Below are 6,626 nucleotides of genomic sequence, written 5' to 3'. Positions count from 1 at the left end.
ATCAATAGAGACTTGATGATACATAATGTGCTAGGCATATTTGGTGGGACAGGTAAGAAGAATGATGCCTTGGAACTAGCCATGCTATAACTTGCAATTCAATTGGATCACGCCATATATACATGTCTAATTTCTTTCCTTAGACTGTTAGCCCCTAGTGAGCAGGAGCCCTGTCTTCTATGTCTCATGCTCTTCCCCCGGCTGGCTTAGGGTTGGCACAAACTCCATCCTCAAACTCTTTCTTGACTGTGTGTCTGTCAAAAGCATGTAAGTGGCTGTAGCTGTGAGTGCAAAGGCACAGAACAGTGTGTGTTGAGCATTAAAATCTTGCTCACTTTTGACTCCAGAACTCCTCTTCTCTTCCTTCCTGGGAGCATAAGAGTGTGGTGAAAAAACCAGAATTGTTTTCTCAAGGAAAGTTTTAGTAGGTAATTTCAGTTGCAGTTGAATCTCTTCTGTTTCTCCAAGGACTGGGCATTGCCAGCCCTGCTGTAGCTGGTTGAAGGGGACCAAACCTCTCAGGAAGACGGACTTGGTTCCGTTTGACCAGCCAGAGCAGGGGGCATCTTTCTTCTGAGGTGACTGCAGCCTCTAGTGTGCAGGTACCTTGGAGTGTCTCAAGCATCAGTTGTCTAACCCTGTAATGCAAAAAGAAGCAGCATTAGCATCTGTCAAATGCCAGGAGCTTGCCTTGTCCAGAATGTCCTCTCACATGATTTGTACATACATCTCATACAATTTGTACATACAAATCATACATAATTTGTATTTCACATTGCATGACTTCAATTTATTTTTTCTTTAATCTTTAATCTTTTTTCAAATAGAAACATCATGAAGATCAAATATGATATAGAATTATAGAATATGAAAAATGACAGTATGCCATAATGCTTCCTCTTCCCATTTTCCGAAAGAAATGTAACATTTTGGCATATATTCTTTGAATGCTTAACATTTTAATTTCTTTAAATTATGTTTTTAATTCAAGTATGATATATTTATAAAAGAATATTTATAAGTGATGGTACATAATGGTAAAACCAATACCCATGAACGACGATCTACTTTTTTTTGTTGTTACTTTTTTGAGATGGAGTCTCACTCTGTCATCCACGCTGGAGTGCAGTGGCGCTATCTCAGCTCACTGCAACCTCTGCCTCCTGTTTCAAGTGATTCTCCTGCCTCAACCTCCTGAGTAGCTGGAATTACAGACACCTGCCACCATGCCCCGCTATTTTTGTATTTTGAGTAGAAATGGGGTTTTGCCATGTTGGCCAGGCTGGTCTCAAACCCCTGGCCTCAGGTGATCCACCCATCTCAGCCTCTCAAAGTGCTGGGATTTTAGCCGTGAGCCATCATGCCTGGCCCAACGATCTACCTTTTAAAAAGAACTATTTTTTACTGTTTTATACTATTGCTTTCTTTGTACTGAATGCTTTTTCCAATTTATTTCTTTATGTTTCCCCCAGGAGGTAACAATCACACTGAATTTATTTTTTCTTATGATTTTAATATTTTTCTTTATAGTTTTTACCATTTATGCATATATTTCTAAACAATATATATGCATATTTTAGTATATAATGGCATCATATCATATGTATTGTTTTGTGACTTGATATTTCATTTAAAATGATATTTGCAAGATTCATCCATATTGATGTGGTAGCAGCAGTTTATTAATTTTCATTGCTTTATGGTTTTCTACTGTGTGAATATACTATAATTTATTTATTCTCCCAGCCATAGACATTGAGGTTGTTTGGTTTAACAAGGGGGTAGCATTGACTAAACTGTTTCTCAAAGGAGGTGGAGAAATCTTTGATTCTTGCAGATTTTAAAGGAGAACTCTGGATTTGTATGTTGGCCTTGTAAAAGAATGGCAACACTTACCAGCCCGAAACATCTGGAAGTAGGACCCAGAAATTAGTGCTATAACCTGCCCTTTGGGTGATTCCGATGCAGCTCAAGTTTGAGAACCACTGAACTAATAGGAGTACCCACTGGTTTCTCTCTGTTTCTAGGGAGGTGTGAGCTGTGGGAGAGAGCTGACTAAGAAGAAGAAACTCCCCAGAAAGGTGGCCTGCCAGTCTTCACGATGTATGGGAGCAGGTGGGAAAAGAGGTAGGCAGAAAGGATAGTTTGAATGATGCTAGAAAATTGTCCTTCTCCCTTGGGGCTAGGCATTGCAGCCCTTTTATTTTCTCTTCCTGATGAAGACAAGTAAAACTAAGTGGAATGCATGTGGCCTTGGAGTCACACTTATCTGGGTTCAAATCCTACCAATGCTTTCCTGGCTCTTTTGCTTCTAGGAAGTTACAGAACATCTTTTAACCTGAGTTTCTACATCTGCACAGCAGGAGAAGGTTGTATCTACTCTGCCTGCTTGTTGCGAGGCTTAATGACAAGGAAGGAAAGGTGCACTGTGTCCCTAGTGGGCACAGTGTCAGGGGTGTGGGAAAGTCCTAGAGACAATCCTGACTGCTTTGGAGGCCAAGAATTTCACTCTCAACTCCGGCCTGTCCTTTACATGTTTCCCTTCCTCAGCTGCAAGTGTTTGCATTTCATCATTGAAATTGTTGAAACTGCTGATCAGGAAACACAGAATGAGTTTAACCAGTGATGCCAACTTCTGCAAGATGGACTCCAGCTTGGGAGCTCTGTATGGAATAAATAAGATATCCCAGACATCAAAGCACTCAATAAGGCACTGTAGAAATGGCAACAAGGTAAAAGCCCACAATCATGGTGGTGGTGAGAAAGCAGGGCACCACAGAATGTGGCTTGGTTCTAGAGTGGTCTGTGCAGGGTTACGTTGAAGCTTCTGTCTTGGCTTGTCCTCTCCTCCTTGGTGTGCATCCTCCTGGCCCTGTAGTCCTGGCTTCTTACCTTCTGCCTCCTCCTGCCAGTGACAAAGCTGTCTTGAAGCTGCTGCCTGCCAGCTCTTCCTCTGGCTAACCTCTGCTCCTTCTCTAGCTCCTCCTGGGGAGCAAGGAAGCAGGCAGTTGTGGGGGCAGAGGGCAGCCCAATGGTCTGAAATCAGGACTGAAAAGCACATGTGTCTAGCTTGCCAGCCAGAATGACAAACCTCTTTTTGTGCAGTTTCTTCAATTCTGGACACTTTCTCCCACCATCTCTCTCTTCTCTTCTTTACTCACGTCCTGCCCCACCCCCAGCAGCACAGCCACCCATACAACATACCCCCAGTTTCTGAGCAGAGGACATGAAATTAATCTCCAGGGTAGGAAAAGGAAGGGTATCATTAGAACAGGTATGATTTAGGAAAGGGAAAACATCATTGGAAAGAAGCACAACCTTGAGCTATCTGCCTATTTTACAGACATGAAGACCAAAGTTTTTAGAATGAAGGACAGTTATTTTCATTGCAAAATATAATGTGCCATAATATGCTGATGTCAGAGACTTCATTTATTCAAAGCACCACTATCAAAAAACCAGGTTTCTCAACCTTAGCATGTTGACATTTTGGGCTGGATATTTCTTTGCTGCGTGCTGGAGGGTTGGGGGTGGCCGTTCTGTGCATCGTAGGATGTTCAGCAGCATCCCTGGTCCCCAACCCCTAGATGCCAGGAACCCCCGAGTTGTGACAATCGAGAATGTCTCTAGACATTGCCAAATGCCCCTGGGGAACAACATCATCTCCAATTGAAGGACCACTAATCTAAAGTGAGAAGTTTCTGTGCTCAGTTCTGTAGCTGTCCCATCTCTAGTAATTTACCATGTTCCTCCAAGTTCCTTCCACCCCCCCAAAAATACAGGTTTTATGCCCTTAAAGGCCATTAGATAACTGTCTGGTTTCTGGAAGAGGTGAGAGGCTTGGGTCGCAGGTGTTACTGAGCCCAGTTGGGGCAGAGGGGAGCCTTGGCCCAGTGCTCTGGGTGCTGTCGCCTCCTTGGGCAGGGGGCCCCTCATCACCAGCTGCTGTGCACTCCTCTGCCATCTCCTATGCAAACATGGTGCATCCTCCCTTCTTCCCTCCCTTTCCTCCTCTCCCATGTCCTTGTTCTGCTGCTGCTCAGTTTCATTTGACAGTCCTGTCTTGTGCATCTTGGCACACTTCAATCAAATCTTCTCGGGTTTTCTTTTGTGGTTTTGTTTAAGAACTCAAGGTGTAAATGTAGTGTGGTCCCAGCTGTAATTTCTCACACGCACTCACCCTAAAAACAAGGAGTCAGAGCTGTGGGATGCAAGAGCCATCCTGGAATGGGGGTTTAAGTGAGGGAAGGAGGCCCCTTCATCTTCCTCCCTTGTTCTGAAACTCTTCGTGGGGTGATGGCATGAGCCTTGGGTGACTGCAGCCTCCCCTCCTGCTCAAGGCTTCCCTCTGTAGATTCAGCACTTTCTTGGTGTGGGTTCAAGCCCTTTGGAGTCAGAGCTGGGAACACAGGGGTTTAGGAAACAGAGGAGAAAGGAACTTGCCTGTTAGTTGAGTTAATCGCTATTTTAGCATCTCAAGGCGTTTCCTCAAACAGCCTTGCAGAGTCCATTTGTGACAGGGTTGTGGTGTGAAGTGGAAAGGACAGCAGAGCAGAGTCAGGGGACTGTGACCCCAAATGAACTACTTATTATGGTTTCCTGAACCTCACTCACAGCACCTGCCTCAGTACAATGCAAACCCTGAGAAACGCTTGCAATACACATGGCTTGAAGGAGATTATGATTCAGTTTGGTTCGTAGAAACCTCTCATTTCAGAAGCAATATGACCAGAGGAAGGAGCTAGGAGGGTGAGGGCTGATTCTGTGAAAAACCTTTTCGGGGAAAGGCCTTTCCTCACCAGGCTGGCCAGAGGAGCCAGGTCTGGGAGGCTGGCCACAGTGGGGACTGTGGGACAGCAGTCAGTGTGCCTGAAACCTTGGGCTGAGCGAGGACGCCTCAAGAAGGGGAGATAGGGGTGTTCAGGAAGAGCCCAGATGGGATTCAGAGGCTCTTGCTTACTTGGTGAGGGAGACATTTGCTGGCACAAAGCCCTGATGAGGAAGAAGGTCACCAAGCCTGTGCTCCGGGTGGTACCCTGGGGCCAGCGAGGAGGCACTTGCCGAAACCACACACTTCCTTACATTCCATAGCAAAGTAATCCATATGGGGATATAAAGAAGCATGTGGCCTCGGGAAGCAGTGTCATCCAGAAGCAGCCCGCATCTCAGAAGTGGGCCACTTGTAGCATCTTTCCTCCTTGCCCAGGCAGGAAACGCTTAGCGAGAAGATCACTGGGATCTCAACTCATCCTAAATCCCCCCGACCAAATCATCCTGAAATAAATCTGTTGCGAGGAATGGCAGTGCTGCTTGGGACCAAATCCTTCCTACTGTTTGTTCACAGGTAAACAGCACCACGTTTCCCTGGCTTATTCTTGTGCAGCTACAGTCTATCCAGTCCTTTGTTATTACTACTAATTAATTCACTGCTGCTGTTTTTGTGCATTTTGAATGTGATTCTTTTTTAATGTTTGGGATCCAGTGAAGGGAAAATTAAAAAGAAGAGAGAATCCAACAGAGAAATTTTCCACATTCACACAGAGAGCCACTCATGCTTAGAAACACACCGGCCCTCCTGTACTTCCTACTGTACGTCTATCTGTTTTGGGTGCTTGTTGATGGGCAGCAGCTGCCCATCCAGCATTCCAAGCACCATTGTTCACTGTGGGAAGGATCGTTTTGTCGGGCTTCTGCTCCCCCTAGCCCATCACCTGCCCCACAATCTGTGAGGCCTGAGCCTCAGAAGGATGAGGGACATTGGCAGCTGTTGAGCCACTCAGGGTCTGGACGGCCACCCTGGCTGGAGGGAGATGGGGTTTTGAACTTTGTGGTATCTGATTCTCTGCCAGAAAATGGGGAAACATATGCCAAAGGAAGAGTTGGCCCCCAAAAAAGGTTTGAGGCTCACAGCACTGGCTGAGGTGGTTAAAAACATTTAATCACAGTAATAAAAAATAAGAGGTAACTTTTTATAAATATGCTTTCTATAACAGAATCATTACAGTGTTTTGCGTATGTGAGCTCCTTGACTCCTACCTACTCTATGAAATGTAGCCATTTTATCTGATTTTACACATGAGGAAAATGACGATCGTAGAAATGTATTAATTATCATATTTATAAATGGTAATTCTTTTAAAAAAACTAATCAGATTGGAGGCACAGTTTTGGATCAACCCATGGAGAGAGGCTTAGAAGGTAAAAAAAATGTTGAGAAGGAAGAAAAGGAAACACTACAGGTTTTTGATTTGGTGTACCTTTATCCTTTCTGTAACTCTGCGCTTGAGGTGCTGTTGATGGAGGTGGCTTAGAAACCATACTGTTTCTTAGGAAAATAGGAAAACGTCTCTGGCATCCCAGTCAAAATCTTTCGGGCTGACCTTGGGAATCATCCAATGGCTCATCCAATTCCATCTAATGGCTATGTAAGCTTCTGCTCTGAAAACACTGTTTTCTCCCATAGTCAAGTATGAACTTCATAGAAGTGAGAGTTTGGGGCTACCCTTCCTTCTCTAAGTTTGGGGGCAGTGGGCAACCAAAAACACACTATCAGGGGCTGATGGCAGGGAGGCAGCTTGGTCAAAGGAGGAAGGAGGTGTGTCTGTGCCTCTAAGAAAATAAAAATG

The 6,626-nt window shown here is 44.7% G+C and overlaps 2 non-coding genes across 2 annotated transcripts; both read right to left on the bottom strand.

Annotated features, from left to right (window-relative positions):
* Positions 1-473: 473 nt before the first annotated feature.
* Positions 474-583, bottom strand: MIR133B (microRNA mir-133b). The gene has a single exon (NR_106485.1). It is a non-coding gene; the product is annotated as a microRNA mir-133b (primary transcript).
* A 4,463-nt stretch (positions 584-5,046) lies between these two features.
* Positions 5,047-5,158, bottom strand: MIR206 (microRNA mir-206). Its single transcript, NR_106394.1, has one exon. It is a non-coding gene; the product is annotated as a microRNA mir-206 (primary transcript).
* Between the last annotated feature and the right edge of the window lie 1,468 nt (positions 5,159-6,626).

The sequence above is a fragment of the Gorilla gorilla genome, chromosome 5 (genome assembly GCF_029281585.2).
Source record: "Gorilla gorilla gorilla isolate KB3781 chromosome 5, NHGRI_mGorGor1-v2.1_pri, whole genome shotgun sequence".
Lineage (NCBI taxonomy): Eukaryota > Metazoa > Chordata > Mammalia > Primates > Hominidae > Gorilla > Gorilla gorilla.
Note: the sequence above shows the minus strand (reverse complement) of the source record. Positions and strands in the feature narration are given on the sequence as shown.